Genomic DNA, 21721 nt, shown 5'->3' with positions numbered 1-21721 from the left:
CATAATTAATTAAATGTTAATTTATGTTGATGATAATATTGCACTTGAATTTTGAAACTTTTTCTGAATTTAAAATATTTGAGAACCAAGAGCTAAGCATTCTGCTAATAACCTGCATTTTTTCACATTATTTTCTTCCTTCTTTCTCATCCCAGCTGATTTTTACCTCCAACTATTCTAACGCCAGTGTTAGAGTTCCCAAGAGTAGAATTTGGTTCTACAGAAATTACCAAGGATACTATTTATTCAACAGGTACCAAGGCCAAGTTGAAAAAATTAATCATGCGACATCCTAAGTGGCAAGTGGCAGCTTCTCTGAGTACTAACTGTATTCATACTGTCTCACATCCAAGGTGGTAAAGGGGGAAAAAAAATCAAACTGGGTCAAGTAAACTCCCCTAACATAATGCTTCTTTTTCTGAAAATTAGTGAGTTACAGAGTCCCAGAGCAAAGGCCAAAGATGTATGTATGTACCTTCCAAATCTGGATCTTCAGGGTCAAAGCCAGTCATGTCTGGAGGGCCAGGCTGGCCACGGGAGTGGCCCTTATTATAGTCACGTGGCTGGACTCAGGGCTCACTTAGGGAACCACCGGTCCCTCTCATTCTCCCAACCACTGCGTGAGGCGGAGAACCAATCTGAGGGAAAAAGTAGACTGCATTAACTCAATACATATTTATTAAGCACATACTGTCTGTCACGTACTGATGCGGTCACTAGGGATACTGAAATGACCATCAAGCGCTGGAGCTTTATTGTGGGCTATAATTGCACCAAGAGGAAGAAGTGAGGGTGATTTGGGGACATGTAATTTCACACCCAACCTAGAGGAAGTGACATTTAAACTGAGGCCTGAGTATGAGGAGGAGCCAGCAAGTCAAGGGGGTAGAGAAGGAGGCTTCCAGACAAGAGGAGACCCTTTGTGCGAAGGCCTTAGAAGGGAGCAGGGACAGTGTGGAACAATGTACCTGGTTCCCAAGGAAACTGGTACCCAATTCCCAGGGAGGGGAGGAGCTCTGTGGCTGAGGGTCAAATGAAAAAGGGAAACAGTGGGAAAGAATACAATAGTCTGTAATTGATTTGGAGAAAACTGGAGACATCTGGAAAAAATTAAGTTGAATCCCTAACTCATTTCTATACCAAAGTTAGTCTCAGAGATATAAAAGATGTTAATAGAAAAAGCCATAAAAGTACCAGTGCATGGGAGAATTTTTAAAAATAATCTTAGAATGGGATAGCCTAAAGTAACATGAAAATTACAAAATCATAAAAGATGATATTGATACACCTAACAGCATTTTTAATCTTCAAAAGTTAAATAAAAGATAACTATTTTCAACACTGTATCATGAAAGACGATGTTATTCATAATGAAGTGATGACTTTTTTACATCTATATAAAAAATAACAGAAAAATGAGCAAATAATGTGAACAGAAAATACAAATAGGTGCCTTTGAAAGCATGACTTGTGACCTTACTCATAATAAGAAGTGTGTAAACTGTGACTTACTGTTTTCACCTAAGAATTTTACAGAGGTCAAAAATGTGTTATACGTCAAACTAGAGAGCTTCTGCCAGCAAAGGGAGCCATTAACAAAATGAAAGGCGACCTAGCGAACGGGAGAAAATATCTGAAAATCGTGTATCTGATAAGGGGTTAATATCCAAAATATACCAAGAACTCATACAACTCAATAGCAAAAAAACTTGCCAAACAACCTGATTAAAAAAATGGGAGGAGGATCTGAAAAAACATTTTTCCAAAAAAGACATAGGGATGGCCAACAGCTACATGAAAAGATGCTCAACATCACTAATCATCACAGAAATGCAAATGAAAACCACAGTGAAATTATCACCTCACACCTGTTAGAATGACTATTATAAAAAAGACAAGAAATAATGTTGGTGAGTGTGGAGAAAAAGGAAACTTGGTGCACCGTTGGTGGGAATGGAAATTGGTGCAGTCACTTTGGAAAACAGTATGGAGGTTCTTTTAAAAATTAAAAATAGAACTACCATATGAGCCAGAAGTTCCATTTCTGGGCATTTATCTGAAGAAATGAGAGCTGAAAACATCACTGACCATACCTGTGCTCCAAGCAGGCCCTGCAACTTTGAAGGCGGTGGGTGGGGGAGACTGGTTGTCCAGTGAAACTGGAGGCACCATTTGTAATGCCTCTGCCTTCTCTGCTGAATCCTGCAGAAGACCTTATAAAGGCATTGTCAAAGGCAAAATATAAGTGCTTGAGGAAGAAATATTTTAATACCAATTCTCATGACTAATCCTGGAGAGATTTAAAGGCAACACTGTATGCACTGCTTTCTACAGCATATCCCCCTAGAACATTGTTTGAAGGCATTAGAAGATGACGGTAGCTGTTTCCATATTAAAATGTTACTGTGTCAGTCAAATGGATGGTTTATGAACCTGAAGGATCAAATAGTTTCATTTAATTGTATTCACCAAATTGATTTCTAAACCAGCAGAATTATTTGCAGTGTTTAAGAAGTCATTATGCTCCACCCAAGAGAGGTAAATGGGTCACCTTGGGATTTGCAGCTGATTTTCCTTTATGACAATACGGTGGGAACCAAGTCATGTGTCCTAAAGAGACTTTCTCAGCAAGGTTCACCAAACCTATCTTGATTAATTTTTCAAAAGCATATGAGGAGCTTTACCAATTACTTTTAAGGGTTGAGTTGATCAGCTTCACACGGTTGTACAATCTGCGTATTGCTTTAAGCTCCAACAGGCTAAAATGGTTAAAAAAGGTCTGATGGAAGTGAACTATGAACTAAATTCTAATATGATCTAAACTTGTATGCTTTAAATTACTGCATATTTGTGATGCTGCATATAAAATGAGCTAATGCAAATTCTCATACCATTTCTGCAAAAGTAGCCTGGGAGCAAATATTAACTCCTTTTTGCCAGTAAGAGATACTGTGACAGAAAACAGGAAGATGACTGAAGATGATGCAGTAACCCAATGTGGAACTATTAAGGTAAGTTTTTCTCTCAGCTTCCCTCCCTCCTTCATTTCTAGGGCAGTTACCATTACAGTAATGTGGTTGTAAGTTATCTGCATTTTCAGTTCACACAGGTATCTCTGTAATACTGTATTGAAACAAGTTGCCTTTTCTTTTGTGGCCTCTCTTAAAATCTTGCTCCTCAAAGTGTGGTCCTTGGCCAGGCAGCAACTACATCAGCTGGAAACTAGAAACGTCCAAATTCTACTAAATCAATCTGCATTGATTCACATGCAAATCAAAGGTAATAAACACCCTCTGAAGCGACTTGATGGCCCTAGGAGACGTGGTTTGCCACCCTGGCTGCATATTAAAATTGCCTGGGCTGCTTTGAAACCATATGGTTCCTAGGGATCCCAGCCTCTGATTTAATTGGTCTGCAGGCAAGGCCCAGGTATCCTTGAGTTTTAAAGCTTCCACAGGTGTTTCTGCTCTGCAGGCTTGAGATTCCCTGCCTTAGAATCATGTTGCATCTAGGTGCCCTTATTTTCAAATTTACTATTCTGAAGACAAAGCAAAACAAAACATTTTATATGTTTTATATAGTATTTTTTCTTGCTACATAAAAGAAGACTAAGAATTCAGGATTTCTCTCATTCAGTCCATTCATTAGTTAAATAACTTTTTTTTTAAAGAACAAATGTTTTCAATCTCATGCCTAGCTGACCCTGCTAATTCAGTCTTTTGCTTTAAGCTTTGATATGTTGAAACCTGTTCAGTGTCTCAGGAAATGTGAGGGAAGAAATAAAAGACAGAGAGAGAGATGTTTTGCTTTTATTATTATGGTAGGATAAGCACTGAATATCACAAGAGAAAACAATTTCAATTATAAAATTCAGAGCACACATGAAAATAGGTAAGGTCTCCAGATAAGATACAGGCAACCCAATTAAATTTGAATTTCAGTTAAACAATGAATTCTTTTCTACTCAGTAATTTAGTGTTTTTTAGTATGTCATTCAGGTACATGGAACATATTTTTATTTGTCAAATTTGGCAGCCCTAAGCAATAGGCCACATAAAATGAGGTAAAAATTATACCTGTAATTAATAAAAATTGAAACCTATATGATAGGCCACCAGGGTGCAAGTTACAGAGCAATACATATACTCCATGTGTTAACAGCTTAATAGGAAATCTGTTTTTGACCAAGACACATCTTGAGGTGGGGATTGAAATGTTGAGATAATAATTTTAAATAATTCTATGCATTGTGATTCTATAATAAGTACCATTCTGCTAATACTTTTTACTAATCTGTGTAAAAATTTGAACCAAAATTGAACATGTCTTAAAGAAAAAGCAGTACTGAACAATCTGAGCTGTTGGAAAAATCTAGCCAGCAGAGGGCGCCAGTGTATCACAGAAGAATTTCCAGTCACAAAAGGCTCATTTTTGCAATGCTTTGTGTTACTTCCATTTTATTTAAATATTTATTTTGGTTACTTTGCCGTGCAGTGTTGCTAACACAGATTAGAAACTAAATGCAGTTCTGGTGCACCGTTCAGACTTCCATTGCCCTAAATAATGTATTTCTTTAGGCCAAGATCCTTGCAATTTGAAGCACTTGTCCTTAGTTTAGGCTTGAACGCTCGTGTCCCTGCAAGTGTGTGTGACTGTGTGAGTGAGTGATCATGGTTCTAATTAATCAAGGCAGTGGAGGTTGGGGTTTATCAGGTGAAGGACGTGAGGATCTGTTTGAAGTGGGAAATGGCTAGCCTGACTAGCCAGAATTCCCTGAACCAGAGAATGAGTCATATGCTGCAATTCTGTCCTCACATGTACACACCTCAAAGGTGTGTTGAGGTCTAGTTAAATTCAGGCGAATTTCATCACCACCGCCCCCAAGTACTGTCTATGGAGGCAGAGAAGGCACATATATTCTGTGCCTGTTTTGTGCTAGGCTTGACATTTTGTAGATTTGATTTCATTTCATTCTCATGACAGCCCTGTGCAGTGGGTGTTACCATCATCTGTTAACAGATTACAAAACAACAACAGCCAAGCCTGACAGAAAGGATGTGTTTCCATGGACACTCTTCTTGCATACAATGGGTACTCATTTAACATTTGTCTAATGTAGCATTTCTCAAACTTTGTTCTGAAAGACACTGGTGCCCTTCAAGGTTTCTTAAGTTTCCCTTTTTAAACAATTTTGGAAAATGTTGCAAACTTTAACCCTCTCTCAGAGTTTCACAATGCACAAAAATGTTACAAAGTTTTAAAAGAAATTCTGTGGCAAGAAAATATCTTTAATTTCTACAACTCAGGTTTTGCAATCTTAATTGAACTAAGAAGGCTTTCCTCTCCCTCCATTTTTAATAGAACAATCACCAATATTGCAAGACAGGTACATTTTGTGGAACATGTTTTGAGAAGCATGGGTCTAAGGAGTAAATATATGGACTATTACTCGTGGTAAGAATTAACGGGAGTTGGTTCATTATCATCATCATCATCATCATCATCATCATCATCATCATCATCATCATCATCAAAAAACATGTATTCAGCCCCTTCTGTTTGTAGGGCATTCAGTTAGGACCCAGAGATACTACGCAGACCCTGTTATGGAGGACTTTGTTTAGACGAGGAGGCAAAAATGCCTTTAGTTTGGGAATGTAGCTTGAATTTCTGTGATCATATTTCTCCAATTTGTAGGGTAGGACAGTGTTAAGGGAAAACAGAGTTTCCAATGATTTCTTAATGTGGCATTCTGTTTTGTTCCCCAAGTGAACAATTACCATTCTCTTCCATTAATTTAGTATGGCTCAGATGTTTGGAGCATGAGACATTTAAACCTTTGATTATGAGTAAATCCAGGCAGAAGTCATTAAGAACCATGCATCTTTGACACACCCTGGGAAAACAGATGTTCTCCTTTTCACATGCAAGTGCACACACACGCACACACTCAATTTCATCTCCTCAGTGCATCACATCTTCATGTTATTTGTTAGAGGAACAAAAGCCAACGAAGGATGTAGATACCGACATCAGGGGACTCCAAAGGACTTGGAGTTTAAAGAACAACAGCAAAAAAAAAAAAAAAAAAAAAAAAAAAATCGGGTGTTTTAAAATAATTTTGATGGCTGGCAAGTTGTCAGTAACCCAGAGATCTCTAGCCTTTCTTCTCCAGAGGTGTGCTATTTCACACGATTCTGGCACCTTTTCTCGAAGACTCTTTTAAGGCCTCATCAGGCAACGTGGCACCCTACCAACAGGGAAGAAATCCATTCATGGCTGCACCAGTCACAGAGGAGTTGGCAATGAAATATTCAGCTGTGATTAAACCTGCAAAGGGAAACGGGAAAATAAGGAAAAATTATCCAGATAATTCTATCTTGAAATATGTTTTCCTAAGAACTTCAGAAGCCTATAACAACAAAAATGATTTCCCCTCTTGGATCACCTTATTTCAGCCAGCGCCATCACGTCCCCTGGATGTCCCTTGGAAGAAGGCTCCGTGTGGAAGGGCTCTCAGTGGATGGCCAGGCTTTTGGAAGTGTCATGACTTGCATCTCCACTGAATCAAGTTCACCTTCTTGGAGAGAATGGACACGAGGTTTTATCTTTGCCTCCACATGTCTTAGCAGCCTTCTTACCCTGTTAAACCACCAGGCCTATTTATTCAGGTCACAAATCACTGAGCAATGTAGAAATAATAGGATACTGATGGCAAATTGTGTTTTTCCACATCATGACTACAAATAAGTTACCTGAGACAACTGTGAGAAGCCAACTTCAGTATTATAGTTTAAACCCAAATCCAATGAAAGGAAGTCATTTTTTCACATAATGCAGTCATGATTTAGAATGATTATTTTCTCTTTACATTGATACCCTGTAATCCTTAATCCCCCTTATGAGATTTGCTTTAATATCTAAAAATAATGGACATTCCTGAAAACGGAAGTGGCACTTGCAATGGCACTACAAGCTCATCATGTCCTCATGGACATTTTTCATATGATATCGGAAGTGGCTCATAACATTACTTTGGATGGTTTCCTAGAGGAAGAAGACATATCTGACGGTATAAATGGGTTGATTCCTGTCTTGGTCTGAACTGGCACCATTAGCAGGCTTTCTGCCTTGGTATCTCTTTGTTTCATGCCAGTACACTGTGGGGTTCTGGAAGAAACAGGCCAATTCATCATTTAAACTGTGTTTCCTACATTGGAGAAATTGAGAATGCAAAACAAAAGGAGTTGAGCCTGAGAGGCACTGGTTGCAGTCTCTGCCAGCACCACTTCCCCGTCCCAGACCTGATGTAAACTTGTTAGGGGAACTTGTTTATAACAGAGATCAATGCTTTTTAACCTCTATGACTCCAACTGTGTCATGAAATCATCACTTAACCAAACCCTTTCAGTTAACCCCAAACCTCTCTTTGATACTTTTATTCATTTCTTTAACAAATATCTATTTAGGCCAGGCATCATTCTGGGTACTCAGATACTGTGAAAATGTTGGATGAAGTCCTAGCTTTCTTAAAGCTTACTCTCCAGTGGGAATAAGGACAATAATCAAATTAACATAGAATCTATAGAGAAAATAAAATAGGATGAATGTAGTTGAGAGTGATGGGTGAGGAATGAGAAAAGGCCTCTTTAAGGATATGGAGTCAGCTAGGGAGGGAGAAGAGCATTCCAAGCATTGGAAACAGCAAGGGCAAAGGGCCTGAGGCAGCAGCATATCTGGCAAGTTCAAGGCTCTGGAAGGACCCCTTGTAGCCAGAGCCTAGCGAGCAAGGGAGGGAGAAAGCAAGACAGGGAGGGAGAGGCAGGCAGGGACTCGGCTATGAGGTTCTCGTAAGGCCTGCTGAGGAGTTTGGATTTTATCCTACGTGTAGTCAGAAGCCGTTGAATAGTTACGAAAATAATTCTGGGAGGTCACTGACTACGACCTGCGCGAGGTGCGCGTGCTGCGGCTGCGTGAGGACCGGGCGCACCACGCTGGGCCGAGCTGTGCGCTGCGTGAGCTGGTGCGGCGCCTGCGCGGACCTGGCGGGCCAGACGGGCTCCACGGCGCCTGCGCGGACCTACCGGGCGAGACGGCTCCGCGGCGCCTGCGCGGACCTGCAGGGCCAGACGGACACCACGGCGCCTGCGCGGACCTGGCGGGCCAGACGGGCGCCGCGGCTCCTGCGCGGACCTGGCCGGCCAGACGGGCGCCGTGGCGTCCGGGCCGCGCTGCCGGACCAGCCCCGTGCTGTCGGACCGGGGCCCGCGCGCGGGTCGCTGGAGCTCTGCCACTTCGTCTCGGCCTCGTCCTCGCCGCCGCCGCCCTCCCGGTCGCCGTGGCTTTCGTGGACAAGGGCCACGTGCGCGGGGGCCAGGACGCGGCCGCCGACCCCGCCTTCCTCGTCACGCGCAGCTTGGGGACTTGGTCACCTGGAGTGACCCGTCCGAGATCAAGCGGCACGTCCTGGAGGGCAGTGAGGAGCCTGGTGACTTCAGTGTGGAAGCCTGGCGGGTCTTCCCTCGCCAGGACTGCAGTTAGTAGACGGGGCGGCTGAGACCTGAAGCCGGAGACTCTGTGGAGGCGCCCTCCCCGAGAGCGTGGCAGCCAGCCTTCAGGTCTTAAGAACCTGGCTTCTCAGCTGCGGGCCGCGCACGGAGCCGAAGGCTGTGCCCATTTTGCACGAAACTGTCTTAGCCTTTGGACACCTGACCATGGAATGACTGCTTTAAGATGCAGCGGGAAGCACTTTGTGCTGCGCTGGGGAATTGTTGGATTCCTGCACCTGAAACACCGTAGTGTGAAAGCAAGAACTTTTCGGGGGCACCCAGCTTTCCTTTCATCATTTTGTAGCGGGGCAGTTCGGCTCAATTTATTTAACTGGAATTCTTGCTCCCGTTCGTGATTAAGCTGTGTACGGATGATGGAGAGTTTAGTCTCAAGTTTTCACAAAATAGGTGAGATTTTAGTGTTAAGAGTCCCCTCCCTTGTTGAAAGGAATGCTCTGGTAATGCCAATAAATGGCCTAACTGCTTAAAAAAAAATCATTCTAGCTAGAGGAATGACTGTGGTGGCGAGAATGGGAGTGGGAAGACACCTCGGGCTATTTCAGGTAAGTGGATTCGAGTGGAAATAGTGGAAATAGAAGTGGTTGATAATGAAATACATTTTGGAGAGAGAAACTATAGGATATATTGATGGAAGTAGATGTGGTGATGAAGGAAAGAGGTATTTGTCCCGAGCAATCTCCTGAGATGGGAAAGAAAAATTTGATTTCAGCGTAGTTCATTTCAGTTGTTAATTTGGCATCAAAACACTGAGACCAGATAAGTCAGCGCTGCAGATATAAATTTGGGCATAATTTACATATAGACGCTGTTTGAAGACCAAGAACTGGATCAGCTGATCTCAGGAGAGCGTATGGAACCAGGAGTAGATGTCCCAGAACTGCATCCTAGGTCACACCAACACAGAGGTTGGGAAGAGAAGGAGGAATCAGCAAAAGAGATGGAGAAGGAAGAGCCAGCACTGCAGGTGGAAAGCTGGAAAACCAAAATAAAACAGTGTTTTAGAGAGGAAGCGTCTGTGCTGCTGAGAGATACAGTAAGATGAGAGCAAGAGAGATGGTCACAAAGTTGTCTCTTACAGGTTCTGGGTGACCCTGGGAAGAATGAGGCCCTTGACCAGGATGAAAAAGAGGATGAGACTCCATCTTTGTCTTCCAAGAGAACTGACCGTGCAGCCACGGAGAGAAAGCCCGTCGTAAGCAGCACTTCATTTTGTGGCTACGTGTAACTTCTCAGAGGACCTGTGTACCAGGGAAACCCGGACTACTTTATAGAATAATATCATCTCTAGATTTAAGGCTCCCTGGAGGTCCGGTAGTCTGCATTTTCACCTTCGGCCTTCCGTGACCAGCGGACAGATGTCAGCATCTGCACAGACGTTTCTGGGCATAGACTTTCATGACATTCATCTTACAAGAGAGTCCATTCTGTAGTTGCATGGCTTTGGTCTTTTTGAGAACATGGTGATTTATTGTGCCAGGATTTTAAATTTTATTTAAGTTTCAGGTATATAATTTGACATCTGTATACACCACAGAGTGATCCTCACCACGAGTCTAGTTACCCTCCATCACCATGCGGTTAACCCCTTTCCTCCATTTTGCTTGTGTCAGGATGTTTTAACGTATGTCTGTATATTGTCTATACGTATGATTTCTCTCTTTTCTCCTCCTGTGTGTGTGTGTGTGTGTGTGTGTGTGTGTGTGGGTGGCAGGGTGGGGACTGGAAAGAGCATTTTCTGGGTTGATGTCTTGGCTCTGGCACCTGCTAACTGTCCTATTTTAGGCGAGTTGTTTTACTTTTTGGGTATCAGTCTCTTGATGAGTAAAGCGGGGCCCACACGACGTGTGTCATGGGGCTGTTAAGGGGGTAGAGTGAGATGATGTGTCACTCACTCAGCAGGTGCCTGGTTAGAGGCAGGTGTCAGCAGGTGTCCATCCTGCCCCTCCCTTAGCTCCCCGGTGAGCCTCCCCCGGGGGTTCCACTGGGAAACCTCCCCACGTCTCCCAACCACGCTCAGTCAAGTTTTCTTCCTTTTTTTCTTCATGTGTACTATTTAGCACATAGCATCGTTCATCTCTTCCCAACTAGATGGTAAGCCCCCTGAGACTGGGAAGTGTCTTCATTTTTAGGGAGGAGAGCTAGCGTAGTGATTAGGGGTGCAGCTTGAAGCCAGATTGCTTGAGTTTGAATTCCAGCTGCATCCTTGTCGGCTGACTAGTCTTGGCAATTTCCTTAATCTCTCTGTGCCTGGTTTCCTCATTTGGGGACTGGCTGTATCCTAGCACTGACATACTTGGGTGAGGATTAAATGGAACAGTTCTGATAAAGTTCTTGAGACAGTGCCTGGCACGTCGTCAGCGCTCTGTAAACGCTTGCTTATTGCGGGTGCTCTTTGAAGCCCCTGGGGATGGTTGCCCTAAAGCCTCAAGTGTGTGGAGTGACTGAGTGAAGTGACTAAACAGAGAACATGGGTCACTACCTGGACAGGCAGGCAGGCCACAGATAGTATGATTTTAGATGATCCTTTACAGAATAAAATTTCAGAAGTTACGCATAAAAACATTCTTATTGTAAAAAATTCAAAAAATGTAGAATTCTGTTGAGAAGCATCTCTATTCTTAGTCTTTCTCTTCCCCAGTGCCCTGCCTTCCTGTATTATTTTCCAAATTTATGGTTTACTCTTCATGGTCCAGGTTTGAGTCCTCATGCCCACAGGTTGGAAAACAAAATCGACTACTCATTTACCAAAAATGTCAGAGATTAATTAAGCAATTAAAATTAATTCTAAGTTAAGTTAGAAACTTATTACGAACCATGGTTTTAGAAATAATTGCTTTATGCCAGAATTAAACCTTTTGTTTCCTCTTCAACATGATCTGTGTGCAGAGTAGAGATTGCCCTTGAAGGAGTGTTTCAAGACACTGAAAAGGGGTGCCTTGTTCAAAAGTTCTCTCCCAGTACTCTGTCCTATGCTATTTTCTTATTAGAGCTGAATTTCTCAGAGTTAAGGTATCATTGCCAGAGAGCCCCTGTGAAGTTGCAGGTCAGCCCTGTTTCTAGACACGGCGGCTCGTGGGGAGGGAGGGCCCCGAGGACCCGGGGACGCTCCGTCCGTGTCAGATTCTGGCCCCTGACTTGCCCTGCCCAGGGGGTCAGAGACCGTCTCTGCCTCGGGAGCTTTGACGCTCTTGGCTCCTGCTCCGTGATTTTGTCCTCCTCTTGTTCTTCAGTGAAGGTGCCTCTCTTCAGACTCCTTTTATAATTTGAAAAAACAGTAGGAGGAGTTCTTTGGCTGGTCTGAGGCCGTAGCCATCCTTTGATAATAAATTTTTGTTTCTAAGGCACTGTGCACAGACCTAGAGGCATTTTACTGTGGTTCGTTTTTATCTCTTTTTAAAAAAATAAATAGAAAGGGACACATGATTTTTGATCAAATCATCAATTTAAAAATAAAACCCGTGGTAGCAGAATGTTGTCCCATACTTTCTCATGATGCTTTATTGCTGGCATTTTCTTACTATCCTAAAAACTACTTACTTCTGATTTTATGATGATATAAAATTATTGGCTGAAACATTATAGCTGTTTTAGATTTGATGATTTATTTTGGGGCTGGAGTCACATCTTTCAGAAAAACATGATTTTATATTCATAGATGTTATTGATTTCCTAACTGAATCTTTAAATTTTAAAATAATATTTTAATTCTTTTATTTATGTAAATGTTCAAATCATCAATAAGCCAAGGCTTAGCGCTTAAGTGTCATAGTATTTAGGACGATACATTTCGTGTTGATATCTCAGGGATCCCCATCTAGTTGATAATAATAAATTGTGGAATGTCACTGATTGAAATCTGGGTAGACGCTGCTGTTGCAATTCTCTGTCTCCTCTGTGGCCAGTATTTCATGTGGAAGTTAGCAGCTATTAAACTCCCCCGCTGTGAGCACGCCTGTCTTTTCAAATGATTATAACGTTTTGATGAAGTAAAAAGCAATTCTCAGAAAGAAACGGTGTAATTGGAAAAGAAGTCCACTCATTCAGTTATGTATCAACGAGCGAATGTTTGTTAAGAACTGGGTATCACTCTAAGTCACAGCTGTGTTGGCTCAGGTTCCCCCCAAAGCAGAGGCTTGCTGGTAGGGAGTGTTCTGGAAAATAAACAAGAGTGGAAACTGGAAACAATGAAACAGGAAGGAAGCAAAGTGTGACTCAGCTGACTTACCACTGTGGGCAGCAAGGGTTCAGCTCCCCTGGGGACCCTCTAAGAAACTGTGTAGGAGGCCCCTCCGAATCGCCCACTCGAGATGTGGAAGTGGGCAAGGTCCAGCCCCTCAGGTAAGGCTTGTCCTTGGGGAAGTCAGCTCCCTCCGTGTCCACGTCTGTTTAAGACTCAGAACGGCTGAGTGGCTCCTGCGGGCCCCTAGCAGAGGCAGAGGGCTCCCGGCAGGAAGCTAGAGATACAGGGGCCGATGAAGATGCACCGTCAGTTTTCATCTGCTGGTGGCCGTGGCCTGGGCTGAACCAAAAAGTAGGCCAAGGGGGTGTGAGATGAAGCAGAAGAGGAGTCTGGTAAAGCAGCCCGTGGGCTCGTGGATCTGTTTGTCTAGCGGTAGACACAGACCGTAGGCAACTACAAGCAGTACGATGTGATAAGTAGTAAGAAAGAAGGAGAGTTTATTGGCTAGAACTGTGTGGGGCTACGTATCACAGAAACTCCACAGGAGTGGTTTAATCCGATGGAAGTTTACTTTTCTCATGTTATAAGAAGTCCAGAGGAAGGCAGTCCAGGGCTGGGGCACATGCTGAAGGAAGACGTAGGGCACCAGGCTCCATCCGACTTCCTGCTCTTCCATCCTCAGGGTCTGGCTTTCATTCTCATGGATGCAGGGTGGTGCTTCTACTTCTGGGTGCTCTGACTGTGTGACTGTGACATTATGTGGAAGAACGTGGAAATAAGGAATATTATAAGCACTTAAGAATTTCAGAGAGAGACAGCATAGCTAGAGAACTGAGTGCAAACGGGTAGTGGTGAGGTGCACGTCTGACAGGTACTCTGGAATCAGTCTAGACGACAAAGGGTCATAGTGAGGAATTTGGGTTTTATCTGGAAGGTTATGTGACATTGTTGAAGTATTTTAAACAGGACATGTGATAAAAATCTGTGTTAAAAAATCAATCTGAAAAACTTTGGAGACAGGATTAAAGGACTCCAGGCTGGCAATCATCAAGCACTTGCCGTAATCCAAGGGAAAGGTGGTGTGGAGCTGAACTAAAAAGGGTGGAGAGAAAGGGACTGATTCAAGACGCATCTGGGGGACAGAACTGATAGGACTTGGTGGACATCCGTGTGATGCAATTTCTCTAATCCAGCAACGCAAGAGGAGGAATAGACTTTGAGGGTAAGATGATGGACATGCTGACGTGGAGGCTCCTACGGGACAGTCAAGAGGTGATGTCCAGTAGGCAGTGAGAACGTTGCAAGATATTTGAGCTGGAATCATAGTTGGAGGTCACTGACATACAGGCGGCGTTTGAAGCCTTGAGCATGGGTGAGGTCCTTCAGATGGCGTGAGTGTGAGAAAGAAGAGCCTGAAGGGCAGAACCGCAGGGCACACTGGCATTTAGAAGATGGATAGAAGGAGATAAGCCCACAGAAGAGACGGAAGGAAGGTGGGGGAGAGAGACAGGTGGCTCCAGGGGAGAGTGATGTCCTGGCAGCCGGTGAGGGGAGAGGTTCAGGGTCTGGTGTGGTGTCATTGTGCCTCTCAGTCAAGTTTATTCCATCTGTCTGTGCCTCCTTTCGTTTCCTCAAAGTGAGGAAGGTTTAACCAGTCTGTTTACTCATTTTGAAGATGGAGATCATAATAGTACCTACCTCAATATCGCTTTAAAGATTAAATGAAATGATGTGTAAAAGGTGCTCAGGACTGTGCCTGGCACAGAGGAAGTTCTCAGAGAATGGTAGCTGACCTGCTGATAGGATATTAGAAGTATCCTCTCAAGAGTGGAGATTCAGACAGATCAGAAGAATGCCACTGAAAAAGGCTGGGAAACATCCACTGGACTGTGGTTCAAGGAGGCCTTTGGGGACCTTGATGCATTTCAACGGCCTGATGGAGGCGGAAGCTGGAATGAGTCGGGGAGGGGACTGGAGGGGGACAGTGGATTGTGAAGAGGTAGATGATGGTGGTTTCGTGGGAGTTCATTGACTGTTCCTCTTTTTTTTTGGATATTCGAAGATCTCATAATAAAGATTTTTTAAAAAGGGCTTAGAGACCATTTATTACAAAAAATATGTTACTTTTCCTCCAAAATATACACATGGTAGAAATAGCAGAAGTCCTTGGTAAGCAGAAGACTCAGCCTTTGCCTGATGGAGAAAAGCTGTCTGTAGCCCAAGTAGGATGGTTTCCAGAGTTGGGATGTTGCCAGAGGGAAACTCCGTTGTTGTAGCTGTCAATCAGACTCAGATGCTGTCTGTCTCAGCCCCACACCAGTGTGGGCTCCAGAGTCAGACTGCTGTATTCCAGTCCTGGCTCCACCACTTGGAGACTGTGAGGTCTTGGTGGCTTATTTAACCACTCTGTGCCTCAGTTGTAGAAATTTATAAAAGAAGGACAGTAACTCCCACCTCACACGGGTGACGAGCGAATCCATGAGCCAATGCATATAAGGTGCTTAGAAAGTGTCAGACACAGACTAAGTGCTCAAAGATGTTGTATTTCTTTATATATATATTTGTCTTTATGTGATCTAGTGCTGTTTCCACTTAAACAAATCTTATATTGAGTAATTTTTTTCCCTAAGAGAATTCAGAAGTTACACAGTCTTTCTCACCTCTGTCCTGTGATGTTTCTCATGACACACGCGCTCACACTCACCCACCGCTTACACACGCATCACAAAAACACGCTACCCTCCCCCGCGACTGTTACGGAGGCTATCAGCCTTGAAAAGTCTGTACTCCACCTTCACAGTTGTCAGGCATCTTTGTGGTGGGGCACAGGGATAGGTCCATGCAAGCGGGAAGGGGATGCTTTTGGTCCAGTCCAAGTCCCTTTTGGGGGATAGGCATTCGCACAAATCCTCAAGAAGCTGGGTTGATGTAGTCAAGTGTGGGAAGGAAGAAATTCCTTCTAATGAGTAATTCCGTGGAGCACCTCAGCCTGTGGTTTGTGACTGTTCACTCCCCCACCTTCGACGGCAGGGTCGAGCTGAAATTGAGCATCTTTCCTTTTTATCAAAGGAATGTGCTTATTAAGTCGTACTGTTTCCTGCGATAGTCAGAATAACTCAGCGTGCTTCTCTGGTGTGGCATGCTCTCTCCCTTTTCTTCACCTTCCCAAATCCTATCTATCCTTGAAAGTCAAACTCAAGTCTTGAGTGTGAGGGAATAAGTAAGTGAAGGAGACTTTTCCCAGGAGGATTGAGAGACACATTGATGTAGGAGTCACACGCGGAAGGAAGTCCCCCGAGACAGATGTCACTTCGCTGAGACAGCTGACGCCATGTTAGCCAGGATAGACTACACCTCGTTGCGGTGACACACAGCTCCCAGATCTCAGCGGCCCACCCCGTGACGCTGTCTTTCCTGCTCAAGGTGCACATCCGATTTGAGTGGGCAGTGGTGGGGCAGGGAGCGTGGGGTCGGGTGCTGGTGGAGCTCAGGGACCAGCCTGCCAGCAGCTCAGCTGTCTGTCTCAGCAGCACAAAAGAGCGCAGAGAGAGGCTGAAGAATTGCAGAGTCTTGTCACTGCCTCGGCCTTTAATTGACGCAAGTCACTTCTCACATTTTATTGGCCAGAACCAGTCATGTGGCCCCTTCTAACTGCAAGAGGGCTGGGAGGTATGATCTCCTGAATGTCCAGTAAGAAAAATAAGTCTGTCTATAGATGAAGGAGGGCAGTGTTTATCAAAGCACATAAATACTTAGGCCGCTGGGGTTGCTGTTTGTAAGTGGAGGGGTGATGTGAAGGGTCATGGGTTTCACCCTCAGAGGAAAAGAGAAGTCATTGAGACCTTTGGGTGCTGGCAAGTGTACCTGAATGTATCTGGCTGTTGGATCATGAGGCAGACTAGAGTTAAAACCTAATCTTACAGTCCATGGAAGCCCAAAGCCTCAGATAGATGTCTGGAATGGGCTGTGCATACCAGACAGACATAGAGCTTGCAGCAGAGGACAATCAGGGTCACCCAGTCCTCGGTCATGGACCACGGGAAGCATTCCAAGCTCGGAAACCAGGGCACGGAGGCATCGTGTTTTTGGTTAGTAATTTGTCCTTTACCTTAACATTTGGCTTCAGTTGGCAAACGGTAACTCCGAACGATAATAAATCAATTGCAGTCAGCTGTCCAGGAGTTTATATTATACAATTTAAATGTAGGCAAATGCTAATTTATTCATTTATGCCTGTCTTGACTGCTGAGACATGGAGATACACCCTTCCTTCTAGACAGAAAAATAGCAACCGAAGTGCCCTTGGCGTAGAAGTAGCTCCTCTCTTCCCCGAGAGGCAACTGTGAAATAGGGCTTGAATTGGCTGAGTGTTTACATAAAAAGTTTTTTTTTAAACACAAACAAACACAGGTTAAAAACATTATTTAAAAAATGAACCAGGAATGAGGAAGTCTGATCAGGGCGGGTTGTGTGAGGAGAAATCATTTGGACAATTTCATCATGTAACTGAGCTAGGAATTCTGGTGGTGTGGAATCTTCAGAGGCAGCAGCCTTTCTAAGCAGGAGTCCCTTTCCTTTGAGGACACGAGTCCTTTCTTTCTGCTGTTGGAGGACGCTGGTGAGGAGCACGTGCCTCGCCCAAGAGGAAACCCACACCCAGCTGGAGTGATGAGTGGGGCCTCCTGCAGTGGGTCTATAATGATGATAACACATTCATCCAATTTTTTTTCCTTTTAAGTTACCTAGAGGCTGGGGCACTAGGGGTCTACAGAGAAAGGGCCCATAGACCATTTACTGCTGAAATGACTGTGAACCAGACTTCTTTTTTCCCTCACTTTTAAGCATGTGAATTTGGAAGCAGTCTGTTCTAGGTGAGATCTGAAGCTGATCCCACGCAAAAATGAGCTGCCGGCCCAGCTGACTGCACTTCATGTTTCCACCAGCGGTTTTCTTTTCTCGCAGAAAGAATGCATTTAGCTGCGGCTTAATATTTGTGATCCATTTCAGTGTTCTTGTGGGCCTTAAAATGTAACGCCAACAACTGCCTGGGCTGCGATATCTGGGCCGGCAGGGGAGACATTGGGGTCAGTCTGGCAGAAACTGGTCAGTTGAGAGAGGAGATGAAGGTTCTGATCTGATGGGCAGGAGTGGCCCCAGGGGTGAGGAAAGTTTGAACTGGGGGCTGATTTCACAGGTGACCAGTTCATTAGTAGATTATTTCCAGTTCTGACAATTTTTGCTTCCCTTGTAACTGGGGTCTGGAATGAATCCTTGGAAAGCGAGGACTCGGGAGGTCACTGTACGTCTGCTTAGGTTCCATTCCAAGACAGCTAGCTGTTCCCCGTGTGTGTGTAGCCCACATGGGGAAGGGAGGGAGTGCTTCTGAGCAACACTCTAAACCAGCGTTGAAAGCGCAGACGAGGTGCAGGGAACGTGCCCCTCCACCCTCTCTGCGGAACAGAAGGTGAGTACGGAGGGGCACGCCCTGGGGGAGCAGAGGAGGGGTGGGGAAAGCCTCCTGGGGCCTCGTGTGGCCTGGCTGTTCAGTCGAGCTGGTCTCCACACTCCAGATTGTAGTCATGAGCAGCACTTGGGGGACCAGTTTTTAGTCCACGTAATAATAGATATTAATATGCAAAGGCTACATTCATGTAAAGGGACATCACTTATTGAGCCCCTACTATGTGCCAAACCTTGTGCTGAGTGAGTTTCATGCTTGTTTCAGAGGTCAACAGACTTCTGTGAAGGGCCTGACAGGAAATTAATTAATTAATTAATTAACATTTTAAAATTGAGTTATAGTTATTTTACAATGTTGTGTCAAGTTCCAGTGTAGAGCACAATTTTTCAGTTATGCATGAACATACATATATTCATTGTCACATTTTTTTTCATTGTGAGCTACCACAAGATCTTGTATATATTTCCCTGTGCTATACAGTATAACCTTGTTTATCTATTCTACATTTTGAAATCCCAGTCTGTCCCTTCCCACCCCCTGCCCCCTTGGCAACCACAAGTTTGTATTCTATGTCTATGAGTCTGTTTCTCTTTTGTATTTATGTTCAATTTTTAGATTCCGCATATGAGCGATCTCATGTGGTATTTTTCTATCTCTTTCTGGCTTACTTCACTTAGAATGATATTCTCCAGGGACATCCATGTTGCTGCAGATGGTGTTATGTCATCATTTTTTATGGCTGAATAGTATTTCATTGTATAAATATACCACAACTTCTTTATCCAGTCACCTGTCGATGGACATTTAGGCTGTTTCCATGTCTTGGCTATTGTAAATAGTGCTACTATGAACATTGGGGTGCAGGTGTCATTTTGAAGTAGGGTTCCTTCTGGATATATGCCCAGGAGAGGGATTACTGGGTCATATGGTAAGTCTATTCCTAGTCTTTTGAGGAATCTCCACACTGTTTTCCACAGTGGCTGCACCAAACTGCATTCCCACTAGCAGTGTAGGAGGGTTAGACAGGAAATATTTTGGGCTTTGCAGGCCATACGGTTTCTGCTGCAGCTTCTCGACTCTGCTGTTGTCACATGGACGCGGCATCCGCGACACAAAACGAGTGAGTGGGGCTGTGGTTCGGCATCACTTCACTTACAGTGCTGAAACTTGAACTTTATGCCATTTTCATATGATGAAATATTACTCTTTTGATTTAAAAAAAAAATTGAAAAATGTAAACTCTGTTCATATGTTGTGGGCTGTTAAAAAAAAGTAGATGGTGGGCCAGATTTGGCTCATGGTCATGGTGTGCTCAGCCCTGCTTTATCTCATTACTCATTCACAATAAACCTTGGGAGGTAGTTGCATTGTCCCTTGTTACAGATGAATGTTGCAGAAGCTTAGTCTGCTAATCTCTGGCAGTCAGACACTGTCACACCAAGAAGTTAGTGCTTTTTTTTTTTTCACTGACTAACGACATGTTCATAGTGTGTAATAGAACAACACAAGTTTCCAGTGTTTTCTGAGTATATTTTAAATGCCGCCTATACCACAGAAGCAAGATACATTTATCTTATTTTTCATGATTTTAAGTGCGTTGTTGATGCTTAAATAATTTGATTATGACAGATAACAGATAATTTATTTTAGACTTCTCTTCCATTTAATTATTTGTTTGGTCTAATGTTAAAACTTACTGATTTCTCCTGAATACACTTTGAAGAGAGAGGAGGGTGGTTTTGAGTGATGGCAGGGGACATCAGTGTGGGATGAAAACTTTGCTATTTTATATGCAGTTAATTGAGAGATGACTAAACGCAGACAAACATGAATGCATAGGCTCGCACACAACAGACACCCCCCACCCCTCCCCAGAGAAAGACTTCCCATCCTGAACTTGGCAAAACCTGGAAAGCATACAAAAGGAGGATTTCTCTCTTTAACATACTTAAATAAAACAACTGGACTGGTAAGAATGCAGACATATTACCAGCACATTACATTTTACACTGTAATAAAATTCCTTTATAATATGGAGTTTTTTGGTTAAATGGGTTTAGATAGACTGTCAACCAGATAATCTCCTTGAAACACAATCTCTGTGTACAGTAAAGATCTGACCCACCGCAGATGCTGGTTTCAGCTGCCAGAGTTCCATATTTAAAATTGTGAAACTTCAAACTTCAATAATAGGCAATTAAAAAATTTCAAAATGCATCCATTGCATATGACCAAGCCATTTAGACCAAAAGGGATACATGCAAAGACTGAAGAAGCTCCTGTGCTAATGAACATTTCTACTATTTGCATGTTTAAAACGAGATAACTTGCCCAGCATGGCTGTGTCTAATTGCATCTCACAGCATCAGTGGGTCATTGTGCTTTCTAGGAGAAAAATTTGTTCCAAAGTCAAAATGTCATCTTGCTGTCAAATAATCCCACCGATTACTCTAAACAGAGCTGGAGAAATTGTGCTGTGACTGGGAAGATGTGATGTGAATCCTGTTCATTACCTGAGACATGACTTCCATTGTAATTATCTACCTGTCACAGTAGCTTCCTTCTGCCGTTTCCTGCTTACCTGCTGCTACACACACAACTCATTAGCTTCCGGTCAATACAGTACCGTCCGCACGGTTAACCTCTGAGCAAAGTGAGGGCATCACTTCATTATGATGGATTCTGTAATAACACAACAACTTGAATCATAGATTAATATTTCCCTTTCTCCATTTATGGTTAGATTAGTAATTAGTCTAACACCTGGGTTCCATTATATTCCTGTTGGTCTGATCTTGTGTTGAGAATTCAATTGGCTCAGAGGAAACTTCAGAATTCTCTTGCCGAGGAAGAGCTACATTTCTCTCTGGCTACATCTACTTTATTATTATTATTTTAAATTTTATTTTATTGAGTTATAGTCTTTTTACAATGTTTTGTCAAATTCCAGTGTAGAGTACAATTTTTCAGTTATACATGAACAAACATATATTCATTGTCACATTGTTTTTTTTTGCTGTGAGCTACCACAAGATCTTGTATACATTTCCCTGTGCTATACAGTATAATCTTGTTTATCTATTCTACATATGCCTGTCAGTATCTACAAATTTCGAACTCCCAGTCTGTCCCTTCCCAGCCCCCTCCCCCCAGAAACCACAACTTTGTATTCTATGTCTATGAGTTTGTTTCTGTTTTATATTTAAGTTCATTTGTCTTCTTCTTCTTTGTTTTTTTGTTTGTTTTTAGATTCCACATATGAGTGATCTCATGTGATATTTTTCTTTCTCTTTCTGGCTTACTTCACTTAGAATGACATTCTCCAGGAGCATCCATGTTGCTGCAAATGGCGTTATGTTGTCCGTGTTTATGGCTGAGTAGTATTCCATTGTATAAATATACCACCTCTTCTTTATCCAGTCATCCGTTGATGGACATTTAGGCTGTTTCCATGTCTTGGCTATTGTAAATAATGCTGCTATGAACATTGGGGTGCAGGTGTCATCCTGA

The sequence above is a fragment of the Camelus dromedarius genome, chromosome 11, assembly GCF_036321535.1.
Source record: "Camelus dromedarius isolate mCamDro1 chromosome 11, mCamDro1.pat, whole genome shotgun sequence".
Lineage (NCBI taxonomy): Eukaryota > Metazoa > Chordata > Mammalia > Artiodactyla > Camelidae > Camelus > Camelus dromedarius.
Note: the sequence above shows the minus strand (reverse complement) of the source record.